We start from the raw sequence: 17,281 nt of genomic DNA, 5'->3' as shown, positions 1-17,281 counted from the left end.
AGGTTGACATGGAAATAGTGGACAAGGAAAGTCCGACACCTGTTATTCACTTTTCGGTGATTATGTGGACATTTCCCATTGTACATCAGCTTTTATATTACTTGATCTTTATAGTAAGTAATACCCCTTTCCCACTGCAGCTCTTAAACGGTAAATTGCCGTTTTTCCCCCACAATTTACCATTTAAGGCTGCAGTGGGAAAGTGCCAGAGTTGAAATACCGGTTAAAGTTAACCGGTATTTCAACCCGTTTAAAAAGCAGAGTCCTACACGTTTAAATACCGTTTTTAAGGCAGTGGGAATGCCTCTTAAACGGTATTTAAAATACCACACTACTTCCCCCTCCCCTGGTACCTGCTCTGTGCCCACCCTCCCCTTATACTTACCTGCGTGGGGGATCCGGGCAGCGGGGTTCACGCACTGCTGGGGAGGCATCGGGTCCGGCATGGGCACAGTACTTCGGGTCCCTCAGGATGCTGGGCAGTGGGGACGCAGCGGGGACCATCCCACATGGGCACGGGTGCTGGTGGTGCAGCAGGGTCATTTTGGGGTCCATACGGCGTTGGGGCAGTCCCTGCAGCTGATGGGAACTAATAGTTCCCACTATGCGCATATCTAATGAGTGCCATGCATATCAATGAGCCGCTAATTACATATGCGCGAATGGACCCTGCTGCACCACCAGTACCCACAGCACCAAGCCCATGTGGGATCCCCCCCGGAGCGTCCCCACTGCCCAGCATCCAGAGGGACCCCAAGTACTGTGCCCATACCAGACCCGATGCCTCCCCAGAAGTGCGTGAACCCCGCTGCCCGGATCCCCCACGCAGGTAAGTATCAGGGGAGGGTGGGCACAGGGCAGGTACCAGGGGAGGGGGGGTATATTACTGGTTAATTACCGTTTTGTAGCTTTCACAAGGGGTTCAATGTGAAAGGTACAAAAACGGTAATTAACCAGTAATATACCATTTACTTCATGCAGTGGGAAAGGGGTTAAACCTGCTTTGACCCGTTTAAAGAACCGTTTAAAAAAACGGGTCAAAGCAGGTTTGGCAGTGGGAAAGCAGCATAAGTAAGTAAGTTTTATTTATACAGTATCTGTTGTTTTTGTCACCCTGCATCATACTATATATAGGATGGCTTTAAAAGAAATCAAAACAGCTATTATAGAAAGTAATGTTCCGCGACTTGCTATTTCCTACAGTTAGAATGGAAGCAGGGTTACTTCAATGTGCATGCTACTGTCACAGCAAAAGGTGAAATCTGTCCATTAGCAGTGTCTTATATTGATGCATAGTATAAAAACTGCATTAGTAGAGAAAGAGGTGAGTGCCCTTTTTTGTTTTTAAGACTCTGTTATATTCTTATCCTAACTTTCTTCTCAAAACTTCCTACTTTTCATATTATTCTATCTGAAGTTTTCTTTATTTTTCTCATCTTTTTAACTTCTGCTTTTAAGGGCCCTACAGATGGAGAGATTTGTGCCAGAGGTTCATAAAGGAACATTCAGCATGAGAGATTTCAAATCTCTCACAGAAATTGCTTGACGACTTCAGGGGAATAAAAAAAAGTATTCAAACTTAAATAATCGGTTGGAAAAAAGCCTGATGAAGCGTCATCTTCATTTGTCTATAATATGAAAACAAATAATGTAAAAAAAAATATTGTGGGGTCCCCTCTCCCATGAGCATGACCAGCCCCGGTCTCTCTGAGCCAATACTGGTACCATAGGAAAAAATTAAATAAGGTCCCCCTGTATTCAAGAAACCATCACCAGGCTCTTAGACCGCTCCGAGTTCCCAAAAATACAGGGGGGGGCAAAGTGAGTGAGGGTCCCCCATATTTTAGGGACCAGCACCAGGCTCTGGAGCCGGTTCCCAAAATATGAGGGACAAAATGAGTAGGGGTCCCCCATATTTTGGGTACCAGCACCAGGCTCCACTAGCAGGGGGTGTAATGCATAGCCAGGGGATACGCTTGAAGGGGTCCCATGGCCATAAACCCGAGATCGGAGGTGCTGCAGGTGGGGGTTGAATGTGTTGCAGGTGGGGGGAGGGGGAGTCGGAAGTGGGTGGGGCAGTTGTATATGCAGTGGGTGGGGGAGTGGGTGGGGGAGGGGAGGGGGTGGTCGAGGGTGCCGCATTGCCCACTCAGAGGGCTCTGCTCATCTGCCCGTGCCACACATGCGTGACTGCACTTAATTATCCAATAGGGCCGTTCTGAATCATGGGCAGATTCAGAACGATGGGGCCACGCATTTAAATCGCTGTGTGGGCTACACACACACACACACACACACACAGTGATTTACATGGGTTTTCAGGCATTTTCTGAGTGATTTACAAAAAAATTTAGATTTTTGCTATTCTTTTTACTGCATTTCCGTAGCCCACAGTTGACAATGTTGATGTTTCTTGCAGAGTCCAGGCCAGGGACGGATACAGAGGGGGGCGGAGAGGGCGATCGTACCCCCCCCCCCTCGAAGAAAGGTCAAGATCTGCCCCTGGTCCAGGCCTTGCAATGTAAGGATTAGTTCATCTTGACTGATATCTTCACTATCCACCTTTACTGTCCAAGCACCAACACTTTATGGTATTAAATTCCCAATCTGCACATGACTACAGGGAAGGGCATAGTAGTGGAATTAGGATAAAGTCATAGACACAGGAACACACACAAGGACGCTGTAACTGTGTCCACCTCAGAATCAGGCCCTATGAGGAGGCAACCGACTTCTCGACATACCCGCCTCCTTGAGAGCTGCTCCCGGAACTTTTACTGGCTGGTTTTCCATCCCAATCTGCACCTGGGAGCATCCACTATGGCCCTTATTCTGGTTCACTCGCAAAGGCAAATTCCTTCTCAAATAGACAAAACCTTGTGCACTGCTGGTGGGGCAGATGTAACATGTGTGGAGAGATTTAGATTGTAATAATAATCAATACATATTAACATAAAACTATAAGAGAGGTGGATCACCTATAGGGTGTCCAGTCACTAGATCTGCAGTGTCTAGGTTGACAGTCAAAAGGTCGACAACTATTGGTCAAAAGGTCTACATGGTCAAAAGGTAAACATGAGTTTTTCGTGATTATTTTGTAAAAAAAAAACGACTTGTCCATATATCATCCACATGGGCATAGAGTTTACAATAGTGTGCTGAGCGCAGCCATGCGAGGGAATGCGGTACACTTATACATGTCGACCTATACTGTGTACCGCGACTTACTTCACAGTGCCTCCTTCTTAGCTGCACCGCCGGTCTTTCCGGACTGATGCTGCACGGTAGCGGTGTGGCGACGTGGGATTTCTGGTCACTTTTTGCTCAATGGAATATGTTCTCTGACTTCTTTGGCAGTTCTGTGTTCAGGTAAATCAAATGGGTCCATTTTCTAACGCGTTTCGCTCTTTGCAGGGAGCTTCATCAGAGAGTCTTTGCTAAAGCTCCCTGCAAAAAAAGTGAAATGCGTCATGGAAAGTAAAAATAAGTTTTGTATCCTTAAAAATGTAAGATAACAGACTCATGTTCCACAGCTACTGATTCTGTGAAGCCCGAAAGAAGCACATCAACTATTCTGCATAGGTATAAAGAGCCTGATTCATAAATACAGTAGACACAGTGTTGGTTTTGTACACAGTGGAACTATTTTTTTTTCACTGCACATGGGCCGAGGTGGGTTTGCAATGGCGCTTGCAATGGGAATTTATTTACAAAGTACAGATGGAGCCCCTCTCTTCTTTGCTCAGCTCTCGCCAGAATGTCCCCGCCAGAACGTGACCGCTGGCTGACTCCATCAGACTGGGAAGCGCATGCAGGACCCTCCCCATCTCTGCTTCAGGGAGACAGGCAGGGTTATGGGGGGGTCGGGTGGCAATGGGGTCCGTCGGTGGCAGGGGAGGCGGTGGACGGCGGCGGCGTCTCCACGGGGAGTACGCTTGCACCCTCTGGTCCCTGCAAAGATGAAATGGGCTCTGTCTGTAAGTGAGAGTCAGGCACCGTTTTGGGGCAGTAATTGGGGGTGGCTACTAGAACACAACCACGTCCCGGCTATGTTGGTGGCTTGCAACTGCCTGCGTCTGCCATTCCATACGCAGTCAAATTGGCCTAAAAGTATGCCTAGTAAGAAAGTATGTGTACGCCAAAAACTCCAAAGTGCCGTCAACACTTTCTGTGAACGTCTCTTATCACTTTTATAGCTCAGCAGCAATCAGCGCACTTAAACTATCTTACAGAATACATTAAAAGAGAATGAGGCCATCATCAGATTAGAATTCTCAAAAAAAAAACGACTCTTTTGTGGCGCGGGACGAAGCTCGGTCCTTTCATTAGCAACAACGATCAAGCGACGGTGCGTCCTTCTGCAGTCAGTTACACGGATCCAGAGGAAATCAAATACAAAAGTTTTGTATTCATTTCTACTGTAAGTGCCTTATAAATAATACAGTAGCTCTACACTTATTTCAAAGACAACTGATTCCATTCCTTAACTGTGATACTTCCAGTACATTGTATTATGTTTTCTACTTATCTAGTGGGTCAGCTGCGTTGTGCAAGAATAACAAAAACTTCTTGCAACTTTTCGGTGGTTGGGGTAGTTGCAGAGAGGCATCTTTATTCCCCAGCTCATAGCGAAGGAGTCTTCTATGGTTTGGGAAGGACAGACAGAGAAGGATTGGTCATGGGGGACAACAGGACTTTTCCTGGTGGGCTAATGGACTAATGGGGTCACCTGTTGGCTGGATGTTTTGTTTTTAATTTAACTGTTAGGTAGGTAGCAATGGCAATAGTTGACACAGAAATGGTCAACACATGTTTCTTGGACCATATCTGGTATATTTTATGTTCTGTGATCACCCACAATACAAACGTACTACAATACTAGCCTCCAAGCAGCTGCAAAACCTCAGCAATGTTATGATAGGCCTACATTTTTGGCCTTCTGTAATGGATGGGATTTCAGGTGTAAATAGGAAAGGGACAGTTTACCAGTAGCCTTTTAGTAGTATTCTTATACATACAGTATGTAACAAAGGAGTTATTCTTATACTTGCCTACAGATGGAGCTCTTCTCATACATCCTCAGCCCTCTGCTGGCGAGAGCTGGCGGAGAGGAACTCCGTCTGATGGGGACACGCAAGCATCTCACACACACGTGTGTCCCCGTCGCTCGGTCGTGGGCGGCGGAATCCCTAAAGCAGAGACGGGCAGGGTTAGAGAGGGGTGCAGGGATGCGTCAGGGATTGACTGGGAGGTGAGGAAAGCTCCCTCGGGATGGGACATGTGAGTGTCTGGTGCGCACGCGCCCCCTTCCAGTGGATGGCATGGGCTGGAGCCTGGCGATTGTATTACCAGCCCCCAGCTGAATGAGAGGCGATGCTTCTGTATTTGTGCTGGAAAGAGGTAATATCAGGCTCAGAGGGGGTATAGATACACTATATGGACAAAGTATTTGGCCACACCTGTTATTTATTGAATTCAGGTGTTTCACGCAGATCCATTGCCACCGGTGTATAAGATCAATGGGTTTCCATGGCCAAGCAGCTGCATGCAAGCCTCACATAACAAAGTCCAATGCCGAGCATCGGATGGACTGTGGAGCAGTGGAAATGTGGAGAGTCTGGGTTTAGTGGATGCCAGGAGAATGTTACCTGCCTGACTACATTATGCCAACTGTGAAGATCGGCAGAGGAGGGGTATTGTATGGGGCTGTGTTTCAGGGTTTGGGCTAGGCTCTTTATCTCCAGTGAAGGGCAATCCTAATGCTTCAGCATACCAAACATTTTTGAACAAGCTATGTTAAATTTGTGGCAACCGTTTGGTGAATTCTCTTTTCTATTCCAGCATGACTGTGCGAGGACTATAAAGACAATTTTTGATGAGTTCAGTGCACAAGAACTTGACTGGCCCACACGGAGCCCTGACCACGACACAATGGAGCGCCTTCGCACAAACTGGAACAGTGCCTGACCTCATACATGCTCCACAGAATGAATGGGCACAAATTCCCACATAAACACTCCATAATCTTGTGAAAATCCTTCCAAGAAGGGAGGAAGATGTTATAGCTTGTATATTCTCCCCATACTTGCGTGGGTTTCCTCCGGGTACTCCGGTTTCCTCCCACAATTCAAAAATATACTGGTAGACTTATTGGCTCCTAACAAATTAACCCTAGAATGTCTGTGTGTACACAGTGGTGTAGGTAGGTGCCAGAGTGCCCCCCCCGATTTATAGTAGGTGGGGCAAAAAGGGGGCAAGGCCGTACATTATACCACACACCGTAATGCCCATTGCACATTTTAGTGACCTTTGCAATACCCATTACACATAAAGCCACATGCCGTAATGCCATAAGGCCACACATGGTGCCCATTACATACTATATAACAAGGGGGGGTTGAGGAGAAAGGGAGAAAGCAGGGGAGATAGGGAGAGGTACTTGGGAGACAGGGAGGGGTACAAAGTGAGATCAGGACTGGGGATAAAGAGAGGGAGAGGGGACTGGTGAGTCAGGTAGGGAGAAGGGGGAGAGATGGGACTGGTCAGATGGAGGGAGAGTTGGGGGGGGGGGCTGGCTGCAGAGACTGATGGGGGGGCTGGGGAACCTGGGAGGGTAAGAGAGGAGGAAGAGGGTCTGGGGAGACAAAGGCACTCTTGTACCATAATTGCAGCTGCCACAATGCTGACACCCAGGCGATATATGGAATTAAAAAAAGACTAATTGCATTTTAATGCACTAATGAATGTAGATGTGCCACAATAATTGACTGTCTCACCAGGTCTTACTCAGCTTCTTAGCAGGGTCTCCCGGCGCCGGCATTGATACTGTTGTCCTGCTCACAGCAGGGTCTCTCCGTGCTGGCTGCGACACTGTTGTCCTGCTCACAGCAGGGTCTCCCAGTGCCAGCATTGACACTGTCCACCTGCAGGGTCTCCCGCACAGGCTGCGACATGCATCCCAGCAGGTGACACGCAGGAGCGGAGGAGACCACCTATGCTGACTAGGGACTGCGGCGCCGACACCACAGCGGAGGAGCGGGCTTGCTGGGGGAGCCAGCGACAGAGTGCATGGCTCTGGCGCCCTGGGATATTTCTGCGCCTGGAGCACGTGCTCCGCCAGCTCCACCGTAGCTACGCCACTGTGTGTACATGTACATGTGGTAGGGAACATAGATTGTGAGCTCCACTGGGGCAGGGACTGATGTGAATGTTCAACTATACTCTGTAAAGCGCTGCGGAATATGTATGCGCTATATAAGAAACTGTAAATAAATTAATAAATAGCTGCAAAAGGAGGACCACCTCCATATTAAAGTGTATGCATTTAAATATAACGCCATTACAGGCCCTGTTGGTGTAATGGCCAGGCATCAGAACACTCTTGTCGGTTTAATGCCGGTACGCCCAATGAAAAGCTGGTGGCTGACAGGAAATGATGTTTAATTCACCTTATTTTCAGCCATCTCCATCCTGGATAAAAGTGTGTTCGCATGCAAGCGTATGTGTAATGCTGTCCATACATATGTGAGATATCGCATGCAATCCTTTGATTTCGACCGCATTTGGCCAAGAAATCGAATGATTGTATGCATTTTAAACATTCGACGCGGTGCGCGGGCATGCCGGTCGAATGTCGGGTCTCAAGATCTTATGTGCTGCACATAATATCTATCGATGCTCGAATGCGATCCGCAGGTGGGGGGCGGAGGGAACACTTTTTCATCGGCGTGGGGATGGGGAGAGGGGGCCGGAGGGACCGCTGGCGGCGTGGGAGACGGCGGCCAGAGGGCGGCGTTATGTAGCGCAAGAAGCGCTAGCGGGTGGCGGGGGTCTGTCAGCGGTGGCTACCTCAGCCAATCAGAGGGCTGCCCAGTGTTTAAACAATTCTGCCGCCACCACTGACTGACCACCGCCGCAGCACTAGCGCTTCTTGCGCTACGTAACGCGGCCCTCTGCCCGTCCTCTTTCAGCACCCGATGTGCCATCTCAAGATGGCATGCGACATCGGGAGCTGCAAAGGGGGTACTTTAGTACCACAAGACACGATCGGGTTCGATGGACATCCCACAGCGATGTCGCATCGGAACCGATCGCACATATGTATGGGCAGCACAAGTGTACACATCAGCTCCCATGCTACTGCGGGGATTTGTTCAGCGGGAGGGGGGGGGCTTACATTTGGCGGGAGGTCTTTACCTGCTAGCTAGGCCGGGAATATATGTTGACTAGCGCGCTGGTCCGAATCAGGCCCATTGTCACTTTAAAACATAAATGCGTGTTCTTTTCCTCATTGATGACATAATAAAGGTTTCGAGAAACCTGTGACTGTGTATCTCTATAAGGCTTCACATTGTGGAAAATGCATTAGTCGCTTCCATCCCAGTTCTGCTCTCCGATCGCTCGGACTCATTTAGAGAAATAGAAGATGCTAAATGGAAGTTTTCCTGTAATGAATGTGAAATCCTGGGAAATGACAAATGACTGCCTTCCCTTACGTTCCTCCAGAGGATAATGTATACAAATTAAAGTTTCCTGAAGCTGAACGGCATGACTAATCCTAAATTATTTAAGCCATGTAATGAAGGGATAGATGTAATTTCTGTGATCTTATGTTTATTTAATATTTAAAGACCAATGGCAGTTATTAAAAATTACATAAAGAGAGCATTCATCTCACCCGTCTCTGCTAAACGTAACCGCGGAGTTCATTGTGGCCGTACAAACCTGGAAGGATCAATACGCTCTCGGAAACATTACTCTACGAACACACAACTGGAATATCCTTCTTTGTAGGGATATTCAGGTACTGTAACCAAAGTGGTTTAGGGGCAAGACATGCTTGAATAACTGTGGCAGTTACATGCTCTCATTGTGTAGGATTTCAAAGGGAATTCTGGGGCAGATTTATTAAGCCTGGTGAAGCGATAAAGTGGCCGTGATTGATAACGCACTAGCCAATCAGTTTCTAACTGTTGAGTTACAGGCTGGGTTTGAAAAAAGACAGTTGACTGGCTAGTGCATTACCACGGACGGGGTCCCGGCAGTCGGGATCCCGACAATCATTTACCCGACGTCGGGATCCTGACTGTCAAAACGCAGACAGACGGGTGCCCGACGGCCACACACTATTTTCCCTCATGGGGGTACACGACCCCATAGAGGGAGAATAGAATAAGTGGCTAGCACAGTGAGCCACCGTGCCCGCAGCGTGGTGAGTGCAGCGAGCCCGCAAGGGGCTTTGTTGCAGTCACCATGGTGTCTGAGTCCGGGCAGTCGGGATCCCGATGTCGGGCTAATGACTGTCAGGATCCCGACTGTCGGAACCCTATACCACACCCCATTACCACAAGCCACTATATCCCTTCACCAGGCTTAATAAATATGCCCGTGAGATCCCAGAACCTCCTTCTAATGTAGCTGAGTATTGTGGGTGTGTACCAAAGTACACCGAAATGTCAACATGAATTAGGTCAATGCTGACAAAAGGTTGACACAAGCAAGGAAGTCAGAAGGTTTTTTTTTTTGTATCAATGTCGACACCAGAGCACTAGGATCCCTAATTAATGTAGGGTGTACCCTTGCATGGCTTGCTTCCTTTGCGTGCTTCGGGCATGGAGCACTTGGCTCACTTTACCTTTCCTAATTGGAGTACATGTGGATGGCAAAGCATTATATAATTCCAAAAATGTCAAAAAGTGTAAAAAAAACAACAATGCCGGCTATTTTATGTGTCCACCACCACTGTCATGCCGAACTTTTCCTTTTGTCGACTGCGGTTTAAAGATGGGGGGAGGGATGGGGACTTGTTGTAACTGAGTTCCACCACCTGTAATGGTAAGGGTAACTAGTTCCACCTCCACCACAGCCCTGCACTGTTGTTCCAACAGAAAATACTTCCCAATAGCTTCCTCTTCTGGCCCGGCATTTGTGATGGCAGGCCATCACTGCCGCTGAAGTGTAGAAGAGCCACTTAGAGGAGCAGGCTATGTGCATTCTGGAGACAAGTTGAGAGTGGGCTAGAGGGACACAGAAAGGAGGAGAAACTGCTGGAGACACAAGGCATGGACCTGGGTGGTAAGCTGCTGGAGTGACAGAGACAGATATATGTATAAGGGGCACTACTGGGGGCATTATGTGTAAGAGGTACTACTGCTGTAGGGATTATGTGTACAAGCGGAAATACTACTGTGGACAATGTGTAAAAGTGACACAACTGTGTGGCATGACATGGATAAAGAGTACTACTGTGTAGTGTAACTTGAATAAGGGACACTACTCTGTGTCATTATGTGAATATGGGGCACTCCTTTGGGGTTTAATAGGAATCATGGGCACTACATGTGGTGTAATGTGAATATGATTGTCACAGATGTGGAATTTGATGGTCTCGTGTGATGATCGGGAACTACTGCTGACTCAGGAGTTGGTGGTTTGAAACGGGCAGGTTTAATGATAGATCTCTGCATAAAAAACAATTGTACTTGCACAAATAATGTCTTTTAGCAATTAACTGAAAGTTTAACTGTGCACGCAAATACGTCTTTGCGGCATAAAGGAAATTTAAAAAAAGAGTCCAATAATATTACTTGAAGAGCGTTGATGAAATGGGAAACTTGGATCTGGAGCTTGACAGAAAGAACTGTGATGATCTTTATGAGGTCATGCGCCAAAGAAGAGGAGGGCATTGCGAGCAAGTCAGTTTGGTCACAGAGGCAAATAATAACCGAAGGCAAGTTCAGCCATGGGGGGTGAGAAGTCAGAGAACTAAATAGAGGATCGTTGGGCTGACCGAGAATCAACGGTTGTGGTATAGGGTCCGACAGTCGGGATCCCGACAGTCATTAGCCCGACGATGGGATCCTGACTGGTCGGACAGCATGGTGAGCGCAACAAAGCCCCTTGTGGGCTCACTGTGCTCGCCACGCTGTGGGCACGGTGGCTCACTACACTCGCCACCTATTCTATTCTCCCTCTATGGTGGTTATGGACCCCCACGAGGGAGAATAGCCGGTGGACGTCAGGAACCCGTCTGTCGGTGTTTTTACAGTCAGGATCCCGACTGTCTGGACCCCGTCCGGCACCCGAATCAACTGCAGAGAGTACCAGGAAGTAGAACAAGCAAGAGACTATTTGCACTGACACCTACAGATCCACCTTATAGCAGGAGGGTGGCTGTCATTTGGTCCCCAGTGCCAGAATCCCAGGAAGGGCCAGAGCCTGGCAAATATTATATTTTGCCCTGATCCAAGATGGCACAGTCAGCCTCCCACCCCCACACCAGACCCTGCAGCCACCACGGCCACCAAGACCCGGCATCCATTACCACTGATTCCCGGCCGCACGCCCTGCTGACCGCACAAGAGCCACCGCAGGATGCCGACGGGCAGGGCAGGCGACAGAGGGGGTCAAAGGGGACACCTATACCGGGCCTCAAGCTTGTTAGGGGCCCCAAGGTTCTGAGGTGCTCAGGGGCTGTTAGCATAGCTATGGCGGTGCAGTGACTAGCAATGGTTTATAAAGGCACCCCCCTGGTTCCTGTAAGGGTACTTACTCTGACCCTCCTCCGGTATTAGTGAAATATTGTAACAATAAAAAAAAAACATTCAATATGTACTATACGAAAATTGTTTTGCTCAAGGGGGTGGGGTTAGGGGGGCCCGCAAGAGATATCAGTGTACCGGGCCCCAAGATTTCTGTTGCCGGCCCTGCCGACGGGTGAGTCCTGCAGCATCCTGCAGTGGCCGCTCATGACAATGATTGTACTACTGTGCAGTGTATATTCAATTGGGGGTGTTATTGTGTGACCACACCCATTCCTTGTGAGACCACTTTCCTTTTATAAAGCATGGTATGTAGGGCACAATTGTATAGTTTGCATGGAATGCAGAAAACCCTGGCACTGTCCCAGACTCTGCCTAATAGTGGTGGTGGGGGGAGGCGGGGTTAATGGTAGCAGAAATGAGTTCCACCACCTCTCCAGGACCACTTTCAGCCCTGTAGCTGACCTTTTGTCAATGTCGACATAGTGCATATACAGATGGAGCCCCTCTCTTTCATTGCCGGGTGCTCGTCAGAATCTCCCCGCTGGCGAGCGCTGGCAAAGAGGGACTCCATTAGACTGGGACACGCGAGCATCTCACACCCAAGTGCGGTCAAGTCAGTCGGTGACTGGGCGGTGGGACTCTGCCCGTCTCTGCTTCAGGGAGACGGGCAGGATTAGAGGGTTGCGGGGAGGTGGGGGCAAGTGTTGGGGACCGGCGGCAAGGCAGTGGGAAGCGTCGGAATGGGGCACTTCTAATGGCTGGCGGGGCCTGTCGGCTGGCGGGGGCCGGCGATGGAATCGCCAGCCCTTGCAAGCATGAGCTGCTCTCCATCTGTATAACGTATGCCAATTTCAACCTAGTGCAGGTAGACATTTTGGTTTTGTCCTATGTAGCCTTATGCAATCCGTGACATTGCCTGATGGTGAACTGATGCTGAGCGCTGCCTTTTTCATGCTCAGGCACATAAGTGGTCTATCGGCAAATGTCAGATTGGTATAAATATCATTCTCTTAAACATCTATAACAGCTCATAAAAAAAACACAGACAACCACACGGGATAAAAACTTAAATTATTTCTTTAAAATTAAACTTTAACTGAAAAATAAATTGTGGCAGCTGGTCAGTGACCCTATGTCTTACGACAACATGATGACACTTTTCATGGCCAATGGCCCTGCACAATGACAAGTGATAGGTTTCCAACTACCCAACTTAATACAGGTACAAAATGGCCTGGCTAAACCACCATTGCTGCTGACTCTAACAGGGTTAAAATCAGCCTAAATATTAAATAATGTACCGAATTGAGAGCACACCTAAATAATTTCAGCAAAACCTCCCCCCCACTAAACTGTTGTTTCCTGTCAAACCAAAACCACCATCACAGTCAGGTCTGCCACCATCAACATGAAAAAGAGCAGCAGCTCTCAAAAAAACTTTGAAATAATTGTACTGACTTATATATACTATATATTATAATGATCATAAAAGGTAACAGTTCATTTATTAAACCACTTCATACAAAAATCAAATAAAATAAGTAACTGATTGCAATCCACAGCACTGTGCACACTATCCGTTCCTATTTAGGCCTGGAATGATAAGAACTTTCTCAGGATATATAATTACCATTCGCCTTGGTGGATGCAGGACTCACAGTTCTTAGTAGGTAAGTAGAAGACTCCTTTCTGTGTATAAGAATAATGGCACAGAGTCCTTTTTGTAATCCAACTGGCAATGAAGCGTGGAGGAAAGCCGCCGCTTGCAGGGCTGAGAATGGGGTCTGGAAATCCTGTCCGTACAGGCTGGTTTGGGCAGTGAATTTCAAGCATGTAGATAGTGCTTTGCAGTCCCACTGACGCGTTTCGCTAATAAACAGCTTTCTTGAAATCTATCCTTATGTATCCCTCCTATTATCCCTTCCTCCATGTCGGTTTGTATCTACCCAGTTTGTTTAATCACTGTTGTTTCCAATTGTAAAGCCAAACGGAATCTGCTGCGCTATATAAGAAACTGTAAATAAATAAATGTTAAAAAAAAATTCTCAAAGGTGGCTGCCACCATAAAAACTAAACAAGACTGTCTAAGACTGTCTAAGACCTAAATACAAGAAAACACTTCAGATCCATCAAATGCATGATAAAAGTGAGTATACCAAAGTGCCGAAAAATATCAACAGATGCTCATTCACAAATTTATTTAACTCAAAAACCTTAATTTTCCAACCATCTGAAACGTTCCCATGCCAAATATGAATGGGAATTGCATAATCCTACTTGGCTGGCTAAGCTGCAATCCTTTACTCTGATGGTGAGCCCCTATCAGGAGGACCTAAATTTTTCAGGATTTAGTTGCGCCCAACTGGCAGTCATCCACTCAAGAAGCTCAGCTAGAAAGACATTTTTGTTCATATTGGGGCCTTAGTACCACGTTCCCGACTGGTACATATCCATGGTATTTAGTAACATGGAGAGGTACAGTTGTGCATCATCTGTATAATAGCACTAGACAGGGGCGGATTGGGGACCAAAAGTGGCCCTGGAAAATTTCTGGAAGCGGCCTCATGTGGGCGGCACCAAATCAAAATGGGCGGGCCAGAATAACAGTAGGTGGGTTTACTACATCAAAGATGAAAGATGCACAGGTTTCCACCTAGTCACTGGTGTTGCGCTGCCCAATTCAGCCGCGGACACTGCAGGAAACAGGGCTGATTACTGTGAATACATACACTTAAAAAATATGTATATGAAGTTTTTAGCCCATGTATAATTCTGAACAATGGGAGGAGGGAGAGCACCTCTCAGGGAGGGGGAACATGTTCATGAGCTCTCCTCCTAAAGCCTCAAGGGGCGATTTCAGACCCTTTTCTAAGCGATCTGACTAGATCACCTTCACTTGCCACAACTTTACTAAAGGTAATAGATACAGGAGGGTAGTGGCGTGGACCCAGGGTAGTGTCATACTACGCCTAGATTCCTACGTAAGTTCTGTAGCATAAGCTGTGGCCGCAAAGATGAGGACGACCATACATACATACACACTTATAGAAGAGGAGATATGGCCACCACTCAGTTTTGGACAGAAATTATACCCCGACTTTCCCAGGCTGTTTGTTTGTTGAAAACAGTCAATATGGAGCAGGAAGCAGGACGGCACTCACCCGCTTTTTCAGTAAATAATCAGACCAAACTGTGGTAGATTCCAATGTTTTAAATCTTTATCAGATTTTTCGTCGGGGATAACAAAGTGTAAAACAAGCTGCCTTAAATAGGGCTTACAAACAGTGAAGATCACACTCACCTGGTGCAGCGTCGCGCCGATGTCCAGCCTGATGACATCACTTCCGTCTCTACGGCTCACATCACTGGAAGGATGCATTTCACAGGTGGTTCCATAGAGAGCGCTATACCCGGAAGAATGCGCTTCACTCAAGTTCCAAACCTCTGTGTCATCATCCCTCCGTTATGTGTGGTTCTCAGAGTCCGGAGTGGGAGTTTTTGTCAATCAGGTTGATCGTTAGCTGCATATATTTGTTATATAAGCAATATGACAAGGAGATGCTTTGAAATAATTCAATAAAGTGCAGTCAGCGAAAACAACACCTTGACAAAGATTGTTGGAGTATATGTGACAAACTCTATTAAAACAAAGATTTTCACAAGCCCCTGAGTGCCGATGCTTTATCTATATAAAATTCCTTTGCCCCTAAAGGTGGGAAAATAACCCACTATATATACTTATTTATTTTAAGTACAGTTGGAGCCGTTTTCATTCAGCCCAACAATGCACCGTGTCTGTCTGTCTCGGCGCACCATTAGTTGAGAATGGGACACGCATGCATGACACTTGCGCATCACATTCAAGGCAATGGGACACGCAAGCGTGTGAGACGCTAGCGCGTCCCCATCTTGGCGCATTGTTGTACTGAGTGAAAATGGCACCATCTGTAGATACAAATGCTGCCTCATACACACACTTGCACTTACTTTAAATATTGGGAATCAGAGCCTGAAAAGCAACACAGCAGTATTTGTGGTTGCTCAGTGTTGTGACTAGACGTCTTACATAATTAGTCCCCTCCATTGCGTTTTACCGCAATTCACGGGCCTGTGGGGAGGAGGAGCCATATTAAATTACAATTACATTATGTCGGCTTTGCTATCACCCCACAGGCCATCGAATTGTGTTAAAATGCTGGGTGGAGGGGGAGGAGGGGGGCAGCACGGCGCTACGATTGTGTCATGAAATGCATTAGAAAAAACATTTGTGGTCAGGGCCGGTGCTAGGGTGTTCAGCGCCCTCCTGCAAACTTTACATTTGCGCCCTCCCTGTGGTCTCACAAGGAAGGGGCATAACCACACAATAGTACTCTCATATCAAATTACACCACACAGTACACCATCTTATTCACATTAAACAGCACCAGTGCCATAACAAGACATTTTGGTGCTCTGTGCCAGAAAGTGAATTGGTGACTGCACCACCACCACAGTGAGAACCAGGAGAATGCGCACCATAGGCACGGGCAAAAAGTTAGTAACAGTACCCATGTCCATTATACATTATGGCACACAGTAATGCCAATTACACATTATGCCACACAGTACTGCCTATTTCACATTATGCCACACATTGTGATGCGCTTACACATTATGCCACACAACATAATGCCCATTGCACATTATGCCACATACCGTAATACCCCTTACACCAGGGCTCGACAAACCCTGGTGACCAGATTTTGCTTCCTGGTGACCAGGTTTGGCAGGAAGCAGATCTCCCCGGGCAGGGTGGTGGCTTGCGTTAATGAAGCCGGCAGAGTGATGGACAACTCATCCGGCTGCCGCTGTAGGAGAGCAGGAGCACGGACGGTCGGTGCGGGTATTTCAAAACTCATGGGGGACAGTGGCCGCTTTTTGCGGGTGACCCTGGGGCACAGGGATCACCAGGCATCACTCCAGCGGGTGCCCTGATGAAGTGCTCCTCTACCATGACAGCGCCGGCCGCACCATTCCCCCTCCTGTACATGGTCCTGCACATGGAGCGGCGGCACACAAACACACAGAGTGGATACGCAAGGTGACAACTCACCCCCGCTGGCTGCCTCTATATCTGATGGATCAGGTCCGCTGTGTGGGTATTTCAATCTCAAGGCTTCAGTCGGAGCTCACTCCCGGCACCTGATTGGCTGCCTAGCCGCGAGCCAATCGAAGAGCTAACGGTTTGGCAGCTAATTAGGTGCCGACAGTGAGCGCCAATTGAAGCCTTGAGATTTGAAATAGCTGCACTGCGGACCTGATCTGAATCGGCAGCCAGCAAGGGTGAGTTGTCATCTTGCGCTCTGTGTGCCGGTGCTCCACATGCAGTACTGTGTACAGGAGGGGGGAATGGTGCGGCCAGCACTGTCACGGTGGAGGTGGAGGAGCAGTTCATCGGGGCACCCACTGGAGTGATGCCTGGTGATCCCTGTGCCCCTGGGTCATCCACACAAAGCGGCCACTGTCCCTCCTCAAGAGAGTCATATTCTGAGGTATTCAGTGTGTTTGTACAACAGTCTATATACGTTCTGTATATGGGAGTTCTGGGGTGGTGGTGCAGTGTTCTGTGTGCATCAGGGTGCTGGGGGGGGACTCCGTGGTGCACTATTTTGTGTGTGTATCAGTGTGCTGGGCCAACTCAGTGATGCAGTGCTGTGTGTGTATCAGTGTAAATTTTTGGCAAGCACAGTCCATGGTTT

This window comes from Crinia signifera, chromosome 2, assembly GCF_055691185.1.
Source record: "Crinia signifera chromosome 2, ASM5569118v1, whole genome shotgun sequence".
Classification (NCBI taxonomy): Eukaryota; Metazoa; Chordata; class Amphibia; order Anura; family Myobatrachidae; genus Crinia; species Crinia signifera.
The sequence above is the reverse complement of the archived record's forward strand: the minus strand, read 5'-3'. Positions refer to the sequence as shown.